Here is a 21249-nt window from a genome sequence, read left to right as displayed (position 1 = left end):
GCACTCTTTTCGATCATGTATCTGTACTGGATCATGAAAAGTCTGATTTGATTTGGATGTGATTTCTAGGCACAATCTTCTGATGTGGAGTGAAACGCACAACCGTTGCGCAACAAGCTCTTGCTGCTGCATGTCAAACTAGATGCAGGAGGCAAAAACTGGCATTGTGTGTCATGTCTGCTTGCTCACTTTTGTTAAACCGTGGTTCTAATAACACGGAGGTTTCAGCTTTTGATCCCCATATGGGCTAGGTTCTCCAGCATCTGAAGTGCCGTCAAGCTATCTTTTGACAAAGTCTTCGGCCTCTTTTGGGTGCCAAAAGTGGAGCCGTGATGCATGTGTATTTGAATCAAGGTTGCGTAGAGCGCAGTCAGGTCACATGGCCAGTTCACTCCATTTTTTTAGAGTGTGGTGCAAATGTCATTTTCACATGCAACTTTCTGGTCTTCCATTGAGAGACGCTTATTTATGCCACAAGGTCAAAGAAGTTTGTTTTTTTGCCGTAACTCAATTCCACAGTGTTTTTGAACAATTTTTTGTAGTTGATGAGTAAAATGTCAGATGACCCTGACGTGATTTGAGCACGCAACCTTCTGATCTGGAGTCAGACGCGCTACCGTTGCGCCACAAGGTCAATGAAACTTGAGTGCTCTGACCCTGTTCAGCACTCTTTTCGATCATGTATCTGTACTGGATCATGAAAAGTCTGATTTGATTTGGATGTGATTTCTAGGCACAATCTTCTGATGTGGAGTGAAACGCACAACCGTTGCGCAACAAGCTCTTGCTGCTGCATGTCAAACTAGATGCAGGAGGCAAAAACTGGCATTGTGTGTCATGTCTGCTTGCTCACTTTTGTTAAACCGTGGTTCTAATAACACGGAGGTTTCAGCTTTTGATCCCCATATGGGCTAGGTTCTCCAGCATCTGAAGTGCCGTCAAGCTATCTTTTGACAAAGTCTTCGGCCTCTTTTGGGTGCCAAAAGTGGAGCCGTGATGCATGTGTATTTGAATCAAGGTTGCGTAGAGCGCAGTCAGGTCACATGGCCAGTTCACTCCATTTTTTTAGAGTGTGGTGCAAATGTCATTTTCACATGCAACTTTCTGGTCTTCCATTGAGAGACGCTTATTTATGCCACAAGGTCAAAGAAGTTTGTTTTTTTGCCGTAACTCAATTCCACAGTGTTTTTGAACAATTTTTTGTAGTTGATGAGTAAAATGTCAGATGACCCTGACGTGATTTGAGCACGCAACCTTCTGATCTGGAGTCAGACGCGCTACCGTTGCGCCACAAGGTCAATGAAACTTGAGTGCTCTGACCCTGTTCAGCACTCTTTTCGATCATGTATCTGTACTGGATCATGAAAAGTCTGATTTGATTTGGATGTGATTTCTAGGCACAATCTTCTGATGTGGAGTGAAACGCACAACCGTTGCGCAACAAGCTCTTGCTGCTGCATGTCAAACTAGATGCAGGAGGCAAAAACTGGCATTGTGTGTCGTGTCTGCTTGCTCACTTTTGTTAAACCGTGGTTCTAATAACACGGAGGTTTCAGCTTTTGATCCCCATATGGGCTAGGTTCTCCAGCATCTGAAGTGCCGTCAAGCTATCTTTTGACAAAGTCTTCAGCCTCTTTTGGGTACCAAAATTGGAGCCCTGATGCATGTGTATTTGAATCAAGGTTGCGTAGAGCACAGTCAGGTCACATGGCCAGTTCACTCCATTTTTTTAGAGTGTGGTGCAAATGTCATTTTCACATGCAACTTTCTGGTCTTCCATTGAGAGACGCTTATTTATGCCACAAGGTCAAAGAAGTTTGTTTTTTTGCCGTAACTCAATTCCACAGTGTTTTTGAACAATTTTTTGTAGTTGATGAGTAAAACGTCAGATGACCCTGACGTGATTTGAGCACGCAACCTTCTGATCTGGAGTCAGACGCGCTACCGTTGCGCCACAAGGTCAATGAAACTTGAGTGCGCTGACACTGTTCAGCACTCTTTTCGATCATGTATCTGTACTGGATCATGAAAAGTCTGATTTGATTTGGATGTGATTTCTAGGCACAATCTTCTGATGTGGAGTGAAACGCACAACCGTTGCGCAACAAGCTCTTGCTGCTGCATGTCAAACTAGATGCAGGAGGCAAAAACTGGCATTGTGTGTCATGTCTGCTTGCTCACTTTTGTTAAACCGTGGTTCTAATAACACGGAGGTTTCAGCTTTTGATCCCCATATGGGCTAGGTTCTCCAGCATCTGAAGTGCCGTCAAGCTATCTTTTGACAAAGTCTTCAGCCTCTTTTGGGTACCAAAATTGGAGCCCTGATGCATGTGTATTTGAATCAAGGTTGCGTAGAGCGCAGTCATGTCACATGGCCAGTTCACTCCATTTTTTTAGAGTGTGGTGCAAATGTCATTTTCACATGCAACTTTCTGGTCTTCTATTGAGAGACGCTTATTTATGCCACAAGGTCAAAGAAGTTTGTTTTTTTGCCGTAACCCAATTCCACAGTGTTTTTGAACAATTTTTTGTAGTTGATGAGTAAAATGTCAGATGACCCTGACGTGATTTGAACACGCAACCTTCTGATCTGGAGTCAGACGCGCTACCGTTGCGCCACAAGGTCAATGAAACTTGAGTGCTCTGACCCTGTTCAGCACTCTTTTCGATCATGTATCTGTACTGGATCATGAAAAGTCTGATTTGATTTGGATGTGATTTCTAGGCACAATCTTCGGATGTGGAGTGAAACGCACAACCGTTGCGCAACAAGCTCTTGCTGCTGCATGTCAAACTAGATGCAGGAGGCAAAAACTGGCATTGTGTGTCATGTCTGCTTGCTCACTTTTGTTAAACCGTGGTTCTAATAACACGGAGGTTTCAGCTTTTGATCCCCATATGGGCTAGGTTCTCCAGCATCTGAAGTGCCGTCAAGCTATCTTTTGACAAAGTCTTCAGCCTCTTTTGGGTACCAAAAGTGGAGCCCTGATGCATGTGTATTTGAATCAAGGTTGCGTAGAGCGCAGTCAGGTCACATGGCCTGTTCACTCCATTTTTTTAGAGTGTGGTGCAAATGTCATTTTCACATGCAACTTTCTGGTCTTCCATTGAGAGACGCTTATTTATGCCACAAGGTCAAAGAAGTTTGTTTTTTTGCCGTAACCCAATTCCACAGTGTTTTTGAACAATTTTTTGTAGTTGATGAGTAAAACGTCAGATGACCCTGACGTGATTTGAACACGCAACCTTCTGATCTGGAGTCAGACGCGCTACCGTTGCGCCACAAGGTCAATGAAACTTGAGTGCTCTGACCCTGTTCAGCACTCTTTTCGATCATTTATCTGTACTGGATCATGAAAAGTCTGATTTGATTTGGATGTGATTTCTAGGCACAATCTTCGGATGTGGAGTAAAACGCACAACCGTTGCGCAACAAGCTCTTGCTGCTGCATGTCAAACTAGATGCAGGAGGCAAAAACTGGCATTGTGTGTCATGTCTGCTTGCTCACTTTTGTTAAACCGTGGTTCTAATAACACAGAGGTTTCAGCTTTTGATCCCCATATGGGCTAGGTTCTCCAGCATCTGAAGTGCCGTCAAGCTATCTTTTGACAAAGTCTTCGGCCTCTTTTGGGTGCCAAAAGTGGAGCCGTGATGCATGTGTATTTGAATCAAGGTTGCGTAGAGCGCAGTCATGTCACATGGCCAGTTCACTCCATTTTTTTAGAGTGTGGTGCAAATGTCATTTTCACATGCAACTTTCTGGTCTTCCATTGAGAGACGCTTATTTATGCCACAAGGTCAAAGAAGTTTGTTTTTTTGCCGTAACCCAATTCCACAGTGTTTTTGAACAATTTTTTGTAGTTGATGAGTAAAATGTCAGATGACCCTGACGTGATTTGAACACGCAACCTTCTGATCTGGAGTCAGACGCGCTACCGTTGCGCCACAAGGTCAATGAAACTTGAGTGCTCTGACCCTGTTCAGCACTCTTTTCGATCATGTATCTGTACTGGATCATGAAAAGTCTGATTTGATTTGGATGTGATTTCTAGGCACAATCTTCTGATGTGGAGTGAAACGCACAACCGTTGCGCAACAAGCTCTTGCTGCTGCATGTCAAACTAGATGCAGGAGGCAAAAACTGGCATTGTGTGTCATGTCTGCTTGCTCACTTTTGTTAAACCGTGGTTCTAATAACACGGAGGTTTCAGCTTTTGATCCCCATATGGGCTAGGTTCTCCAGCATCTGAAGTGCCGTCAAGCTATCTTTTGACAAAGTCTTCGGCCTCTTTTAGGTGCCAAAACTGGAGCCGTGATGCATGTGTATTTGAATCAAGGTTGCGTAGAGCGCAGTCATGTCACATGGCCAGTTCACTCCATTTTTTTAGAGTGTGGTGCAAATGTCATTTTCACATGCAACTTTCTGGTCTTCTATTGAGAGACGCTTATTTATGCCACAAGGTCAAAGAAGTTTGTTTTTTTGCCGTAACCCAATTCCACAGTGTTTTTGAACAATTTTTTGTAGTTGATGAGTAAAATGTCAGATGACCCTGACGTGATTTGAACACGCAACCTTCTGATCTGGAGTCAGACGCGCTACCGTTGCGCCACAAGGTCAATGAAACTTGAGTGCTCTGACCCTGTTCAGCACTCTTTTCGATCATGTATCTGTACTGGATCATGAAAAGTCTGATTTGATTTGGATGTGATTTCTAGGCACAATCTTCGGATGTGGAGTGAAACGCACAACCGTTGCGCAACAAGCTCTTGCTGCTGCATGTCAAACTAGATGCAGGAGGCAAAAACTGGCATTGTGTGTCATGTCTGCTTGCTCACTTTTGTTAAACCGTGGTTCTAATAACACGGAGGTTTCAGCTTTTGATCCCCATATGGGCTAGGTTCTCCAGCATCTGAAGTGCCATCAAGCTTGGGTACCAAAAGTGGAGCCCTGATGCATGTGTATTTGAATCAAGGTTGCGTAGAGCGCAGTCAGGTCACATGGCCTGTTCACTCCATTTTTTTAGAGTGTGGTGCAAATGTCATTTTCACATGCAACTTTCTGGTCTTCCATTGAGAGACGCTTATTTATGCCACAAGGTCAAAGAAGTTTGTTTTTTTGCCGTAACCCAATTCCACAGTGTTTTTGAACAATTTTTTGTAGTTGATGAGTAAAATGTCAGATGACCCTGACGTGATTTGAACACGCAACCTTCTGATCTGGAGTCAGACGCGCTACCGTTGCGCCACAAGGTCAATGAAACTTGAGTGCTCTGACCCTGTTCAGCACTCTTTTCGATCATGTATCTGTACTGGATCATGAAAAGTCTGACTTGATTTGGATGTGATTTCTAGGCACAATCTTCTGATGTGGAGTGAAACGCACAACCGTTGCGCAACAAGCTCTTGCTGCTGCATGTCAAACTAGATGCAGGAGGCAAAAACTGGCATTGTGTGTCATGTCTGCTTGCTCACTTTTGTTAAACCGTGGTTCTAATAACACGGAGGTTTCAGCTTTTGATCCCCATATGGGCTAGGTTCTCCAGCATCTGAAGTGCCGTCAAGCTATCTTTTGACAAAGTCTTCAGCCTCTTTTGGGTACCAAAATTGGAGCCCTGATGCATGTGTATTTGAATCAAGGTTGCGTAGAGCGCAGTCATGTCACATGGCCAGTTCACTCCATTTTTTTAGAGTGTGGTGCAAATGTCATTTTCACATGCAACTTTCTGGTCTTCTATTGAGAGACGCTTATTTATGCCACAAGGTCAAAGAAGTTTGTTTTTTTGCCGTAACCCAATTCCACAGTGTTTTTGAACAATTTTTTGTAGTTGATGAGTAAAATGTCAGATGACCCTGACGTGATTTGAACACGCAACCTTCTGATCTGGAGTCAGACGCGCTACCGTTGCGCCACAAGGTCAATGAAACTTGAGTGCTCTGACCCTGTTCAGCACTCTTTTCGATCATGTATCTGTACTGGATCATGAAAAGTCTGATTTGATTTGGATGTGATTTCTAGGCACAATCTTCGGATGTGGAGTGAAACGCACAACCGTTGCGCAACAAGCTCTTGCTGCTGCATGTCAAACTAGATGCAGGAGGCAAAAACTGGCATTGTGTGTCATGTCTGCTTGCTCACTTTTGTTAAACCGTGGTTCTAATAACACGGAGGTTTCAGCTTTTGATCCCCATATGGGCTAGGTTCTCCAGCATCTGAAGTGCCGTCAAGCTATCTTTTGACAAAGTCTTCAGCCTCTTTTGGGTACCAAAAGTGGAGCCCTGATGCATGTGTATTTGAATCAAGGTTGCGTAGAGCGCAGTCAGGTCACATGGCCTGTTCACTCCATTTTTTTAGAGTGTGGTGCAAATGTCATTTTCACATGCAACTTTCTGGTCTTCCATTGAGAGACGCTTATTTATGCCACAAGGTCAAAGAAGTTTGTTTTTTTGCCGTAACCCAATTCCACAGTGTTTTTGAACAATTTTTTGTAGTTGATGAGTAAAATGTCAGATGACCCTGACGTGATTTGAACACGCAACCTTCTGATCTGGAGTCAGACGCGCTACCGTTGCGCCACAAGGTCAATGAAACTTGAGTGCTCTGACCCTGTTCAGCACTCTTTTCGATCATGTATCTGTACTGGATCATGAAAAGTCTGACTTGATTTGGATGAGATTTCTAGGCACAATCTTCTGATGTGGAGTGAAACGCACAACCGTTGCGCAACAAGCTCTTGCTGCTGCATGTCAAACTAGATGCAGGAGGCAAAAACTGGCATTGTGTGTCATGTCTGCTTGCTCACTTTTGTTAAACCGTGGTTCTAATAACACGGAGGTTTCAGCTTTTGATCCCCATATGGGCTAGGTTCTCCAGCATCTGAAGTGCCGTCAAGCTATCTTTTGACAAAGTCTTCAGCCTCTTTTGGGTACCAAAATTGGAGCCCTGATGCATGTGTATTTGAATCAAGGTTGCGTAGAGCGCAGTCAGGTCACATGGCCAGTTCACTCCATTTTTTTAGAGTGTGGTGCAAATGTCATTTTCACATGCAACTTTCTGGTCTTCCATTGAGAGACGCTTATTTATGCCACAAGGTCAAAGAAGTTTTTTTTTTTTCCGTAACTCAATTCCACAGTGTTTTTGAACAATTTTTTGTAGTTGATGAGTAAAACTTCAGATGACCCTGACGTGATTTGAACACGCAACCTTCTGATCTGGAGTCAGACGCGCTACCGTTGCGCCACAAGGTCAATGAAACTTGAGTGCTCTGACCCTGTTCAGCACTCTTTTCGATCATGTATCTGTACTGGATCATGAAAAGTCTGATTTGATTTGGATGTGATTTCTAGGCACAATCTTCTGATGTGGAGTGAAACGCACAACCGTTGCGCAACAAGCTCTTGCTGCTGCATGTCAAACTAGATGCAGGAGGCAAAAACTGGCATTGTGTGTCATGTCTGCTTGCTCACTTTTGTTAAACCGTGGTTCTAATAACACGGAGGTTTCAGCTTTTGATCCCCATATGGGCTAGGTTCTCCAGCATCTGAAGTGCCGTCAAGCTATCTTTTGACAAAGTCTTCGGCCTCTTTTAGGTGCCAAAACTGGAGCCGTGATGCATGTGTATTTGAATCAAGGTTGCGTAGAGCGCAGTCATGTCACATGGCCAGTTCACTCCATTTTTTTAGAGTGTGGTGCAAATGTCATTTTCACATGCAACTTTCTGGTCTTCTATTGAGAGACGCTTATTTATGCCACAAGGTCAAAGAAGTTTGTTTTTTTGCCGTAACCCAATTCCACAGTGTTTTTGAACAATTTTTTGTAGTTGATGAGTAAAATGTCAGATGACCCTGACGTGATTTGAACACGCAACCTTCTGATCTGGAGTCAGACGCGCTACCGTTGCGCCACAAGGTCAATGAAACTTGAGTGCTCTGACCCTGTTCAGCACTCTTTTCGATCATGTATCTGTACTGGATCATGAAAAGTCTGATTTGATTTGGATGTGATTTCTAGGCACAATCTTCGGATGTGGAGTGAAACGCACAACCGTTGCGCAACAAGCTCTTGCTGCTGCATGTCAAACTAGATGCAGGAGGCAAAAACTGGCATTGTGTGTCATGTCTGCTTGCTCACTTTTGTTAAACCGTGGTTCTAATAACACGGAGGTTTCAGCTTTTGATCCCCATATGGGCTAGGTTCTCCAGCATCTGAAGTGCCGTCAAGCTATCTTTTGACAAAGTCTTCAGCCTCTTTTGGGTACCAAAAGTGGAGCCCTGATGCATGTGTATTTGAATCAAGGTTGCGTAGAGCGCAGTCAGGTCACATGGCCTGTTCACTCCATTTTTTTAGAGTGTGGTGCAAATGTCATTTTCACATGCAACTTTCTGGTCTTCCATTGAGAGACGCTTATTTATGCCACAAGGTCAAAGAAGTTTGTTTTTTTGCCGTAACTCAATTCCACAGTGTTTTTGAACAATTTTTTGTAGTTGATGAGTAAAACGTCAGATGACCCTGACGTGATTTGAACACGCAACCTTCTGATCTGGAGTCAGACGCGCTACCGTTGCGCCACAAGGTCAATGAAACTTGAGTGCTCTGACCCTGTTCAGCACTCTTTTCGATCATTTATCTGTACTGGATCATGAAAAGTCTGATTTGATTTGGATGTGATTTCTAGGCACAATCTTCGGATGTGGAGTGAAACGCACAACCGTTGCGCAACAAGCTCTTGCTGCTGCATGTCAAACTAGATGCAGGAGGCAAAAACTGGCATTGTGTGTCATGTCTGCTTGCTCACTTTTGTTAAACCGTGGTTCTAATAACACGGAGGTTTCAGCTTTTGATCCCCATATGGGCTAGGTTCTCCAGCATCTGAAGTGCCGTCAAGCTATCTTTTGACAAAGTCTTCAGCCTCTTTTGGGTACCAAAAGTGGAGCCCTGATGCATGTGTATTTGAATCAAGGTTGCGTAGAGCGCAGTCAGGTCACTTGGCCAGTTCACTCCATTTTTTTAGAGTGTGGTGCAAATGTCATTTTCACATGCAACTTTCTGGTCTTCCATTGAGAGACGCTTATTTATGCCACAAGGTCAAAGAAGTTTGTTTTTTTGCCGTAACTCAATTCCACAGTGTTTTTGAACAATTTTTTGTAGTTGATGAGTAAAATGTCAGATGACCCTGACGTGATTTGAACACGCAACCTTCTGATCTGGAGTCAGACGCGCTACCGTTGCGCCACAAGGTCAATGAAACTTGAGTGCTCTGACCCTGTTCAGCACTCTTTTCGATCATGTATCTGTACTGGATCATGAAAAGTCTGATTTGATTTGGATGTGATTTCTAGGCACAATCTTCTGATGTGGAGTGAAACGCACAACCGTTGCGCAACAAGCTCTTGCTGCTGCATGTCAAACTAGACGCAGGAGGCAAAAACTGGCATTGTGTGTCATGTCTGCTTGCTCACTTTTGTTAAACCGTGGTTCTAATAACACGGAGGTTTCAGCTTTTGATCCCCATATGGGCTAGGTTCTCCAGCATCTGAAGTGCCGTCAAGCTATCTTTTGACAAAGTCTTCAGCCTCTTTTGGGTACCAAAAGTGGAGCCGTGATGCATGTGTATTTGAATCAAGGTTGCGTAGAGCGCAGTCAGGTCACATGGCCAGTTCACTCCATTTTTTTAGAGTGTGGTGCAAATGTCATTTTCACATGCAACTTTCTGGTCTTCCATTGAGAGACGCTTTTTTATGCCACAAGGTCAAAGAAGTTTGTTTTTTTGGCCGTAACTCAATTCCACAGTGTTTTTGAACAATTTTTTGTAGTTGATGAGTAAAATGTCAGATGACCCTGACGTGATTTGAACACGCAACCTTCTGATCTGGAGTCAGACGCGCTACCGTCGCGCCACAAGGTCAATGAAACTTGAGTGCTCTGACCCTGTTCAGCACTCTTTTCGATCATGTATCTGTACTGGATCATGAAAAGTCTGATTTGATTTGGATGTGATTTCTAGGCACAATCTTCTGATGTGGAGTGAAACGCACAACCGTTGCGCAACAAGCTCTTGCTGCTGCATGTCAAACTAGATGCAGGAGGCAAAAACTGGCATTGTGTGTCATGTCTGCTTGCTCACTTTTGTTAAACCGTGGTTCTAATAACACGGAGGTTTCAGCTTTTGATCCCCATATGGGCTAGGTTCTCCAGCATCTGAAGTGCCGTCAAGCTATCTTTTGACAAAGTCTTCAGCCTCTTTTGGGTACCAAAATTGGAGCCCTGATGCATGTGTATTTGAATCAAGGTTGCGTAGAGCACAGTCAGGTCACATGGCCAGTTCACTCCATTTTTTTAGAGTGTGGTGCAAATGTCATTTTCACATGCAACTTTCTGGTCTTCCATTGAGAGACGCTTATTTATGCCACAAGGTCAAAGAAGTTTGTTTTTTTGCCGTAACTCAATTCCACAGTGTTTTTGAACAATTTTTTGTAGTTGATGAGTAAAATGTCAGATGACCCTGACGTGATTTGAGCACGCAACCTTCTGATCTGGAGTCAGACGCGCTACCGTTGCGCCACAAGGTCAATGAAACTTGAGTGCTCTGACCCTGTTCAGCACTCTTTTCGATCATGTATCTGTACTGGATCATGAAAAGTCTGATTTGATTTGGATGTGATTTCTAGGCACAATCTTCTGATGTGGAGTGAAACGCACAACCGTTGCGCAACAAGCTCTTGCTGCTGCATGTCAAACTAGATGCAGGAGGCAAAAACTGGCATTGTGTGTCATGTCTGCTTGCTCACTTTTGTTAAACCGTGGTTCTAATAACACGGAGGTTTCAGCTTTTGATCCCCATATGGGCTAGGTTCTCCAGCATCTGAAGTGCCGTCAAGCTATCTTTTGACAAAGTCTTCGGCCTCTTTTGGGTGCCAAAAGTGGAGCCGTGATGCATGTGTATTTGAATCAAGGTTGCGTAGAGCGCAGTCAGGTCACATGGCCAGTTCACTCCATTTTTTTAGAGTGTGGTGCAAATGTCATTTTCACATGCAACTTTCTGGTCTTCCATTGAGAGACGCTTATTTATGCCACAAGGTCAAAGAAGTTTGTTTTTTTGCCGTAACTCAATTCCACAGTGTTTTTGAACAATTTTTTGTAGTTGATGAGTAAAATGTCAGATGACCCTGACGTGATTTGAGCACGCAACCTTCTGATCTGGAGTCAGACGCGCTACCGTTGCGCCACAAGGTCAATGAAACTTGAGTGCTCTGACCCTGTTCAGCACTCTTTTCGATCATGTATCTGTACTGGATCATGAAAAGTCTGATTTGATTTGGATGTGATTTCTAGGCACAATCTTCTGATGTGGAGTGAAACGCACAACCGTTGCGCAACAAGCTCTTGCTGCTGCATGTCAAACTAGATGCAGGAGGCAAAAACTGGCATTGTGTGTCATGTCTGCTTGCTCACTTTTGTTAAACCGTGGTTCTAATAACACGGAGGTTTCAGCTTTTGATCCCCATATGGGCTAGGTTCTCCAGCATCTGAAGTGCCGTCAAGCTATCTTTTGACAAAGTCTTCGGCCTCTTTTGGGTGCCAAAAGTGGAGCCGTGATGCATGTGTATTTGAATCAAGGTTGCGTAGAGCGCAGTCAGGTCACATGGCCAGTTCACTCCATTTTTTTAGAGTGTGGTGCAAATGTCATTTTCACATGCAACTTTCTGGTCTTCCATTGAGAGACGCTTATTTATGCCACAAGGTCAAAGAAGTTTGTTTTTTTGCCGTAACTCAATTCCACAGTGTTTTTGAACAATTTTTTGTAGTTGATGAGTAAAATGTCAGATGACCCTGACGTGATTTGAGCACGCAACCTTCTGATCTGGAGTCAGACGCGCTACCGTTGCGCCACAAGGTCAATGAAACTTGAGTGCTCTGACCCTGTTCAGCACTCTTTTCGATCATGTATCTGTACTGGATCATGAAAAGTCTGATTTGATTTGGATGTGATTTCTAGGCACAATCTTCTGATGTGGAGTGAAACGCACAACCGTTGCGCAACAAGCTCTTGCTGCTGCATGTCAAACTAGATGCAGGAGGCAAAAACTGGCATTGTGTGTCGTGTCTGCTTGCTCACTTTTGTTAAACCGTGGTTCTAATAACACGGAGGTTTCAGCTTTTGATCCCCATATGGGCTAGGTTCTCCAGCATCTGAAGTGCCGTCAAGCTATCTTTTGACAAAGTCTTCAGCCTCTTTTGGGTACCAAAATTGGAGCCCTGATGCATGTGTATTTGAATCAAGGTTGCGTAGAGCACAGTCAGGTCACATGGCCAGTTCACTCCATTTTTTTAGAGTGTGGTGCAAATGTCATTTTCACATGCAACTTTCTGGTCTTCCATTGAGAGACGCTTATTTATGCCACAAGGTCAAAGAAGTTTGTTTTTTTGCCGTAACTCAATTCCACAGTGTTTTTGAACAATTTTTTGTAGTTGATGAGTAAAACGTCAGATGACCCTGACGTGATTTGAGCACGCAACCTTCTGATCTGGAGTCAGACGCGCTACCGTTGCGCCACAAGGTCAATGAAACTTGAGTGCGCTGACACTGTTCAGCACTCTTTTCGATCATGTATCTGTACTGGATCATGAAAAGTCTGATTTGATTTGGATGTGATTTCTAGGCACAATCTTCTGATGTGGAGTGAAACGCACAACCGTTGCGCAACAAGCTCTTGCTGCTGCATGTCAAACTAGATGCAGGAGGCAAAAACTGGCATTGTGTGTCATGTCTGCTTGCTCACTTTTGTTAAACCGTGGTTCTAATAACACGGAGGTTTCAGCTTTTGATCCCCATATGGGCTAGGTTCTCCAGCATCTGAAGTGCCGTCAAGCTATCTTTTGACAAAGTCTTCAGCCTCTTTTGGGTACCAAAATTGGAGCCCTGATGCATGTGTATTTGAATCAAGGTTGCGTAGAGCACAGTCAGGTCACATGGCCAGTTCACTCCATTTTTTTAGAGTGTGGTGCAAATGTCATTTTCACATGCAACTTTCTGGTCTTCCATTGAGAGACGCTTATTTATGCCACAAGGTCAAAGAAGTTTGTTTTTTTGCCGTAACTCAATTCCACAGTGTTTTTGAACAATTTTTTGTAGTTGATGAGTAAAATGTCAGATGACCCTGACGTGATTTGAGCACGCAACCTTCTGATCTGGAGTCAGACGCGCTACCGTTGCGCCACAAGGTCAATGAAACTTGAGTGCTCTGACCCTGTTCAGCACTCTTTTCGATCATGTATCTGTACTGGATCATGAAAAGTCTGATTTGATTTGGATGTGATTTCTAGGCACAATCTTCTGATGTGGAGTGAAACGCACAACCGTTGCGCAACAAGCTCTTGCTGCTGCATGTCAAACTAGATGCAGGAGGCAAAAACTGGCATTGTGTGTCATGTCTGCTTGCTCACTTTTGTTAAACCGTGGTTCTAATAACACGGAGGTTTCAGCTTTTGATCCCCATATGGGCTAGGTTCTCCAGCATCTGAAGTGCCGTCAAGCTATCTTTTGACAAAGTCTTCGGCCTCTTTTGGGTGCCAAAAGTGGAGCCGTGATGCATGTGTATTTGAATCAAGGTTGCGTAGAGCGCAGTCATGTCACATGGCCAGTTCACTCCATTTTTTTAGAGTGTGGTGCAAATGTCATTTTCACATGCAACTTTCTGGTCTTCCATTGAGAGACGCTTATTTATGCCACAAGGTCAAAGAAGTTTGTTTTTTTGCCGTAACCCAATTCCACAGTGTTTTTGAACAATTTTTTGTAGTTGATGAGTAAAATGTCAGATGACCCTGACGTGATTTGAACACGCAACCTTCTGATCTGGAGTCAGACGCGCTACCGTTGCGCCACAAGGTCAATGAAACTTGAGTGCTCTGACCCTGTTCAGCACTCTTTTCGATCATGTATCTGTACTGGATCATGAAAAGTCTGATTTGATTTGGATGTGATTTCTAGGCACAATCTTCTGATGTGGAGTGAAACGCACAACCGTTGCGCAACAAGCTCTTGCTGCTGCATGTCAAACTAGATGCAGGAGGCAAAAACTGGCATTGTCTGTCATGTCTGCTTGCTCACTTTTGTTAAACCGTGGTTCTAATAACACGGAGGTTTCAGCTTTTGATCCCCATATGGGCTAGGTTCTCCAGCATCTGAAGTGCCGTCAAGCTATCTTTTGACAAAGTCTTCGGCCTCTTTTGGGTGCCAAAAGTGGAGCCGTGATGCATGTGTATTTGAATCAAGGTTGCGTAGAGCGCAGTCATGTCACATGGCCAGTTCACTCCATTTTTTTAGAGTGTGGTACAAATGTCATTTTCACATGCAACTTTCTGGTCTTCCATTGAGAGACGCTTATTTATGCCACAAGGTCAAAGAATTTTGTTTTTTTGCCGTAACCCAATTCGACAGTGTTTTTGAACAATTTTTTGTAGTTGATGAGTAAAATGTCAGATGACCCTGACGTGATTTGAACACGCAACCTTCTGATCTGGAGTCAGACGCGCTACCGTTGCGCCACAAGGTCAATGAAACTTGAGTGCTCTGACCCTGTTCAGCACTCTTTTCGATCATGTATCTGTACTGGATCATGAAAAGTCTGATTTGATTTGGATGTGATTTCTAGGCACAATCTTCTGATGTGGAGTGAAATGCACAACCGTTGCGCAACAAGCTCTTGCTGCTGCATGTCAAACTAGATGCAGGAGGCAAAAACTGGCATTGTGTGTCATGTCTGCTTGCTCACTTTTGTTAAACCGTGGTTCTAATAACACGGAGGTTTCAGCTTTTGTTCCCCATATGGGCTAGGTTCTCTAGCATCTGAAGTGCCGTCAAGCTATCTTTTGACAAAGTCTTCGGCCTCTTTTGGGTGCCAAAAGTGGAGCCCTGATGCATGTGTATTTGAATCAAGGTTGCGTAGAGCGCAGTCAGGTCACATGGCCAGTTCACTCCATTTTTTTAGAGTGTGGTGCAAATGTCATTTTCACATGCAACTTTCTGGTCTTCCATTGAGAGACGCTTATTTATGCCACAAGGTCAAAGAATTTTGTTTTTTTGCCGTAACCCAATTCCACAGTGTTTTTGAACAATTTTTTGTAGTTGATGAGTAAAATGTCAGATGACCCTGACGTGATTTGAACACGCAACCTTCTGATCTGGAGTCAGACGCGCTACCGTTGCGCCACAAGGTCAATAAAACTTGAGTGCTCTGACCTTGTTCAGCACTCTTTTCGATCATGTATCTGTACTGGATCATGAAAAGTCTGATTTGATTTGGATGTGATTTCTAGGCACAATCTTCTGATGTGGAGTGAAACGCACAACCGTTGCGCAACAAGCTCTTGCTGCTGCATGTCAAACTAGATGCAGGAGGCAAAAACTGGCATTGTCTGTCATGTCTGCTTGCTCACTTTTGTTAAACCGTGGTTCTAATAACACGGAGGTTTCAGCTTTTGATCCCCATATGGGCTAGGTTCTCCAGCATCTGAAGTGCCGTCAAGCTATCTTTTGACAAAGTCTTCAGCCTCTTTTGGGTACCAAAAGTGGAGCCCTGATGCATGTGTATTTGAATCAAGGTTGCGTAGAGCGCAGTCAGGTCACATGGCCAGTTCACTCCATTTTTTTAGAGTGTGGTGCAAATGTCATTTTCACATGCAACTTTCTGGTCTTCCATTGAGAGACGCTTATTTATGCCACAAGGTCAAAGAAGTTTGTTTTTTTGCCGTAACTCAATTCCACAGTGTTTTTGAACAATTTTTTGTAGTTGAAAAGTAAAATGTCAGATGACCCTGACGTGATTTGAACACGCAACCTTCTGATCTGGAGTCAGACGCGCTACCATTGAGCCACAAGGTCAATGAAACTTGAGTGCTCTGACCCTGTTCAGCACTCTTTTCGATCATGTATCTGTACTGGATCATGAAAAGTCTGATTTGATTTGGATGTGATTTCTAGGCACAATCTTCTGATGTGGAGTGAAACGCACAACCGTTGCGCAACAAGCTCTTGCTGCTGCATGTCAAACTAGATGCAGGAGGCAAAAACTGGCATTGTGTGTCATGTCTGCTTGCTCACTTTTGTTAAACCGTGGTTCTAATAACACGGAGGTTTCAGCTTTTGATCCCCATATGGGCTAGGTTCTCCAGCATCTGAAGTGCCGTCAAGCTATCTTTTGACAAAGTCTTCGGCCTCTTTTATGTACCAAAAGTGGAGCCGTGATGCATGTGTATTTGAATCAAGGTTGCGTAGAGCGCAGTCATGTCACATGGCCAGTTCACTCCATTTTTTTAGAGTGTGGTGCAAATGTCATTTTCACATGCAACTTTCTGGTCTTCCATTGAGAGACGCTTATTTATGCCACAAGGTCAAAGAATTTTGTTTTTTTTGCCGTAACCCAATTCCACAGTGTTTTTGAACAATTTTTTGTAGTTGATGAGTAAAATGTCAGATGACCCTGACGTGATTTGAACACGCAACCTTCTGATCTGGAGTCAGACGCGCTACCGTTGCGCCACAAGGTCAATGAAACTTGAGTGCTCTGACCCTGTTCAGCACTCTTTTCGATCATGTATCTGTACTGGATCATGAAAAGTCTGATTTGATTTGGATGTGATTTCTAGGCACAATCTTCTGATGTGGAGTGAAACGCACAACCGTTGCGCAACAAGCTCTTGCTGCTGCATGTCAAACTAGATGCAGGAGGCAAAAACTGGCATTGTCTGTCATGTCTGCTTGCTCACTTTTGTTAAACCGTGGTTCTAATAACACGGAGGTTTCAGCTTTTGATCCCCATATGGGCTAGGTTCTCCAGCATCTGACGTGCCGTCAAGCTATCTTTTGACAAAGTCTTCGGCCTCTTTTGGGTGCCAAAAGTGGAGCCGTGATGCATGTGTATTTGAATCAAGGTTGCGTAGAGCGCAGTCATGTCACATGGCCAGTTCACTCCATTTTTTTAGAGTGTGGTACAAATGTCATTTTCACATGCAACTTTCTGGTCTTCCATTGAGAGACGCTTATTTATGCCACAAGGTCAAAGAAGTTTGTTTTTTTGCCGTAACCCAATTCCACAGTGTTTTTGAACAATTTTTTGTAGTTGATGAGTAAAATGTCAGATGACCCTGACGTGATTTGAACACGCAACCTTCTGAGCTGGAGTCAGACGCGCTACCGTTGCGCCACAAGGTCAATGAAACTTGAGTGCTCTGACCCTGTTCAGCACTCTTTTCGATCATGTATCTGTACTGGATCATGAAAAGTCTGATTTGATTTGGATGTGATTTCTAGGCACAATCTTCTGATGTGGAGTGAAACGCACAACCGTTGCGCAACAAGCTCTTGCTGCTGCATGTCAAACTAGATGCAGGAGGCAAAAACTGGCATTGTGTGTCATGTCTGCTTGCTCACTTTTGTTAAACCGTGGTTCTAATAACACGGAGGTTTCAGCTTTTGATCCCCATATGGGCTAGGTTCTCCAGCATCTGAAGTGCCGTCAAGCTATCTTTTGACAAAGTCTTCGGCCTCTTTTGGGTGCCAAAAGTGGAGCCGTGATGCATGTGTATTTGAATCAAGGTTGCGTAGAGCGCAGTCATGTCACATGGCCAGTTCACTCCATTTTTTTAGAGTGTGGTGCAAATGTCATTTTCACATGCAACTTTCTGGTCTTCCATTGAGAGACGCTTATTTATGCCACAAGGTCAAAGAAGTTTGTTTTTTTGCCGTAACCCAATTCCACAGTGTTTTTGAACAATTTTTTGTAGTTGATGAGTAAAATGTCAGATGACCCTGACGTGATTTGAACACGCAACCTTCTGATCTGGAGTCAGACGCGCTACCGTTGCGCCACAAGGTCAATAAAACTTGAGTGCTCTGACCCTGTTCAGCACTCTTTTCGATCATGTATCTGTACTGGATCATGAAAAGTCTGATTTGATTTGGATGTGATTTCTAGGCACAATCTTCTGATGTGGAGTGAAACGCACAACCGTTGCGCAACAAGCTCTTGCTGCTGCATGTCAAACTAGATGCAGGAGGCAAAAACTGGCATTGTCTGTCATGTCTGCTTGCTCACTTTTGTTAAACCGTGGTTCTAATAACACGGAGGTTTCAGCTTTTGATCCCCATATGGGCTAGGTTCTCCAGCATCTGAAGTGCCGTCAAGCTATCTTTTGACAAAGTCTTCGGCCTCTTTTGGGTGCCAAAAGTGGAGCCGTGATGCATGTGTATTTGAATCAAGGTTGCGTAGAGCGCAGTCATGTCACATGGCCAGTTCACTCCATTTTTTTAGAGTGTGGTACAAATGTCATTTTCACATGCAACTTTCTGGTCTTCCATTGAGAGACGCTTATTTATGCCACAAGGTCAAAGAATTTTGTTTTTTTGCCGTAACCCAATTCCACATTGTTTTTGAACAATTTTTTGTAGTTGATGAGTAAAATGTCAGATGACCATGACGTGATTTGAACACGCAACCTTCTGATCTGGAGTCAGACGCGCTACCGTTGCGCCACAAGGTCAATGAAACTTGAGTGCTCTGACCCTGTTCAGCACTCTTTTCGATCATGTATCTGTACTGGATCATGAAAAGTCTGATTTGATTTGGATGTGATTTCTAGGCACAATCTTCTGATGTGGAGTGAAACGCACAACCGTTGCGCAACAAGCTCTTGCTGCTGCATGTCAAACTAGATGCAGGAGGCAAAAACTGGCATTGTCTGTCATGTCTGCTTGCTCACTTTTGTTAAACCGTGGTTCTAATAACACGGAGGTTTCAGCTTTTGATCCCCATATGGGCTAGGTTCTCCAGCATCTGAAGTGCCGTCAAGCTATCTTTTGACAAAGTCTTCAGCCTCTTTTGGGTGCCAAAAGTGGAGCCCTGATGCATGTGTATTTGAATCAAGGTTGCGTAGAGCGCAGTCAGGTCACATGGCCAGTTCACTCCATTTTTTTAGAGTGTGGTGCAAATGTCATTTTCACATGCAACTTTCTGGTCTTCCATTGAGAGACGCTTATTTATGCCACAAGGTCAAAGAAGTTTGTTTTTTTGCCGTAACCCAATTCCACAGTGTTTTTGAACAATTTTTTTGTAGTTGATGAGTAAAATGTCAGATGACCCTGACGTGATTTGAACACGCAACCTTCTAATCTGGAGTCAGACGCGCTACCGTTGCGCCACAAGGTCAATGAAACTTGAGTGCTCTGACCCTGTTCAGCACTCTTTTCGATCATGTATCTGTACTGGATCATGAAAAGTCTGATTTGATTTGGATGTGATTTCTAGGCACAATCTTCTGATGTGGAGTGAAACGCACAACCGTTGCGCAACAAGCTCTTGCTGCTGCATGTCAAACTAGATGCAGGAGGCAAAAACTGGCATTGTGTGTCATGTCTGCTTGCTCACTTTTGTTAAACCGTGGTTCTAATAACACGGAGGTTTCAGCTTTTGATCCCCATATGGGCTAGGTTCTCCAGCATCTGAAGTGCCGTCAAGCTATCTTTTGACAAAGTCTTCGGCCTCTTTTGGGTGCCAAAAGTGGAGCCGTGATGCATGTGTATTTGAATCAAGGTTGCGTAGAGCGCAGTCATGTCACATGGCCAGTTCACTCCATTTTTTTAGAGTGTGGTACAAATGTCATTTTCACATGCAACTTTCTGGTCTTCCATTGAGAGACGCTTATTTATGCCACAAGGTCAAAGAAGTTTGTTTTTTTGCCGTAACCCAATTCCACAGTGTTTTTGAACAATTTTTTTGTAGTTGATGAGTAAAATGTCAGATGACCCTGACGTGATTTGAACACGCAACCTTCTGATCAGACGCGCTACCGTTGCGCCACAAGGTCAATGAAACTTGAGTGCTCTGACCCTGTTCAGCACTCTTTTCGATCATGTATCTGTACTGGATCATGAAAAGTCTGATTTGATTTGGATGTGATTTCTAGGCACAATCTTCTGATGTGGAGTGAAACGCACAACCGTTGCGCAACAAGCTCTTGCTGCTGCATGTCAAACTAGATGCAGGAGGCAAAAACTGGCATTGTGTGTCATGTCTGCTTGCTCACTTTTGTTAAACCGTGGTTCTAATAACACGGAGGTTTCAGCTTTTGATCCCCATATGGGCTAGGTTCTCCAGCCTCTGAAGTGCCGTCAAGCTATCTTTTGACAAAGTCTTCGGCCTCTTTTGGGTGCCAAAAGTGGAGCCGTGATGCATGTGTATTTGAATCAAGGTTGCGTAGAGCGCAGTCATGTCACATGGCCAGTTCACTCCATTTTTTTAGAGTGTGGTACAAATGTCATTTTCACATGCAACTTTCTGGTCTTCCATTGAGAGACGCTTATTTATGCCACAAGGTCAAAGAATTTTGTTTTTTTGCCGTAACCCAATTCCACAGTGTTTTTGAACAATTTTTTGTAGTTGATGAGTAAAATGTCAGATGACCCTGACGTGATTTGAACACGCAACCTTCTGATCTGGAGTCAGACGCGCTACCGTTGCGCCACAAGGTCAATGAAACTTGAGTGCTTTGACCCTGTTCAGCACTCTTTTCGATCATGTATCTGTACTGGATCATGAAAAGTCTGATTTGATTTGGATGTGATTTCTAGGCACAATCTTCTGATGTGGAGTGAAATGCACAACCGTTGCGCAACAAGCTCTTGCTGCTGCATGTCAAACTAGATGCAGGAGGCAAAAACTGGCATTGTGTGTCATGTCTGCTTGCTCACTTTTGTTAAACCGTGGTTCTAATAACACGGAGGTTTCAGCTTTTGTTCCCCATATGGGCTAGGTTCTCCAGCATCTGAAGTGCCGTCAAGCTATCTTTTGACAAAGTCTTCGGCCTCTTTTGGGTGCCAAAAGTGGAGCCCTGATGCATGTGTATTTGAATCAAGGTTGCGTAGAGCGCAGTCAGGTCACATGGCCAGTTCACTCCATTTTTTTAGAGTGTGGTGCAAATGTCATTTTCACATGCAACTTTCTGGTCTTCCATTGAGAGACACTTATTTATACCACAAGGACAAAGAAGTTTGGTTTTTTTGCCGTAACTTAATTCCACAGTGTTTTTGAACAATTTTTTGTAGTTGATGAGTAAAATGTCAGATGACCCTGACGTGATTTGAACACGCAACCTTCTGATCTGGAGTCAGACGCGCTACCGTTGCGCCACAAGGTCAATGAAACTTGAGTGCTCTGACCCTGTTCAGCACTCTTTTCGATCATGTATCTGTACTGGA

The 21249-nt window shown here is 43.7% G+C and overlaps 18 non-coding genes across 18 annotated transcripts; all 18 read right to left on the bottom strand.

The window, feature by feature from the left end:
* Window positions 1–2554: 2554 nt before the first annotated feature.
* Window positions 2555–2626, bottom strand: TRNAW-CCA (transfer RNA tryptophan (anticodon CCA)). The gene has a single exon. It is a non-coding gene; the product is annotated as a tRNA-Trp (tRNA).
* A 592-nt stretch (window positions 2627–3218) lies between these two features.
* On the bottom strand, window positions 3219–3290 carry TRNAW-CCA (transfer RNA tryptophan (anticodon CCA)). The gene has a single exon. It is a non-coding gene; the product is annotated as a tRNA-Trp (tRNA).
* A 592-nt stretch (window positions 3291–3882) lies between these two features.
* TRNAW-CCA (transfer RNA tryptophan (anticodon CCA)) lies at window positions 3883–3954 on the bottom strand. The gene has a single exon. It is a non-coding gene; the product is annotated as a tRNA-Trp (tRNA).
* Window positions 3955–4546: 592 nt separating this feature from the next.
* Window positions 4547–4618, bottom strand: TRNAW-CCA (transfer RNA tryptophan (anticodon CCA)). Its single transcript has one exon. It is a non-coding gene; the product is annotated as a tRNA-Trp (tRNA).
* Window positions 4619–5182: 564 nt separating this feature from the next.
* TRNAW-CCA (transfer RNA tryptophan (anticodon CCA)) lies at window positions 5183–5254 on the bottom strand. The gene has a single exon. It is a non-coding gene; the product is annotated as a tRNA-Trp (tRNA).
* A 592-nt stretch (window positions 5255–5846) lies between these two features.
* TRNAW-CCA (transfer RNA tryptophan (anticodon CCA)) lies at window positions 5847–5918 on the bottom strand. The gene has a single exon. It is a non-coding gene; the product is annotated as a tRNA-Trp (tRNA).
* A 592-nt stretch (window positions 5919–6510) lies between these two features.
* On the bottom strand, window positions 6511–6582 carry TRNAW-CCA (transfer RNA tryptophan (anticodon CCA)). The gene has a single exon. It is a non-coding gene; the product is annotated as a tRNA-Trp (tRNA).
* Window positions 6583–7174: 592 nt separating this feature from the next.
* TRNAW-CCA (transfer RNA tryptophan (anticodon CCA)) lies at window positions 7175–7246 on the bottom strand. The gene has a single exon. It is a non-coding gene; the product is annotated as a tRNA-Trp (tRNA).
* Window positions 7247–7838: 592 nt separating this feature from the next.
* TRNAW-CCA (transfer RNA tryptophan (anticodon CCA)) lies at window positions 7839–7910 on the bottom strand. The gene has a single exon. It is a non-coding gene; the product is annotated as a tRNA-Trp (tRNA).
* Window positions 7911–8502: 592 nt separating this feature from the next.
* On the bottom strand, window positions 8503–8574 carry TRNAW-CCA (transfer RNA tryptophan (anticodon CCA)). The gene has a single exon. It is a non-coding gene; the product is annotated as a tRNA-Trp (tRNA).
* Window positions 8575–9166: 592 nt separating this feature from the next.
* Window positions 9167–9238, bottom strand: TRNAW-CCA (transfer RNA tryptophan (anticodon CCA)). The gene has a single exon. It is a non-coding gene; the product is annotated as a tRNA-Trp (tRNA).
* A 4577-nt stretch (window positions 9239–13815) lies between these two features.
* TRNAW-CCA (transfer RNA tryptophan (anticodon CCA)) lies at window positions 13816–13887 on the bottom strand. The gene has a single exon. It is a non-coding gene; the product is annotated as a tRNA-Trp (tRNA).
* Window positions 13888–14479: 592 nt separating this feature from the next.
* TRNAW-CCA (transfer RNA tryptophan (anticodon CCA)) lies at window positions 14480–14551 on the bottom strand. Its single transcript has one exon. It is a non-coding gene; the product is annotated as a tRNA-Trp (tRNA).
* Window positions 14552–15143: 592 nt separating this feature from the next.
* Window positions 15144–15215, bottom strand: TRNAW-CCA (transfer RNA tryptophan (anticodon CCA)). The gene has a single exon. It is a non-coding gene; the product is annotated as a tRNA-Trp (tRNA).
* Window positions 15216–16472: 1257 nt separating this feature from the next.
* On the bottom strand, window positions 16473–16544 carry TRNAW-CCA (transfer RNA tryptophan (anticodon CCA)). The gene has a single exon. It is a non-coding gene; the product is annotated as a tRNA-Trp (tRNA).
* Window positions 16545–17800: 1256 nt separating this feature from the next.
* On the bottom strand, window positions 17801–17872 carry TRNAW-CCA (transfer RNA tryptophan (anticodon CCA)). The gene has a single exon. It is a non-coding gene; the product is annotated as a tRNA-Trp (tRNA).
* A 2579-nt stretch (window positions 17873–20451) lies between these two features.
* Window positions 20452–20523, bottom strand: TRNAW-CCA (transfer RNA tryptophan (anticodon CCA)). Its single transcript has one exon. It is a non-coding gene; the product is annotated as a tRNA-Trp (tRNA).
* Window positions 20524–21116: 593 nt separating this feature from the next.
* TRNAW-CCA (transfer RNA tryptophan (anticodon CCA)) lies at window positions 21117–21188 on the bottom strand. Its single transcript has one exon. It is a non-coding gene; the product is annotated as a tRNA-Trp (tRNA).
* Window positions 21189–21249: the final 61 nt, after the last annotated feature.

The sequence above is a fragment of the Eleutherodactylus coqui genome, chromosome 2 (assembly GCF_035609145.1).
Source record: "Eleutherodactylus coqui strain aEleCoq1 chromosome 2, aEleCoq1.hap1, whole genome shotgun sequence".
Taxonomy (NCBI): Eukaryota; Metazoa; Chordata; class Amphibia; order Anura; family Eleutherodactylidae; genus Eleutherodactylus; species Eleutherodactylus coqui.
This window is presented reverse-complemented; position numbering and strand designations above follow the sequence as displayed.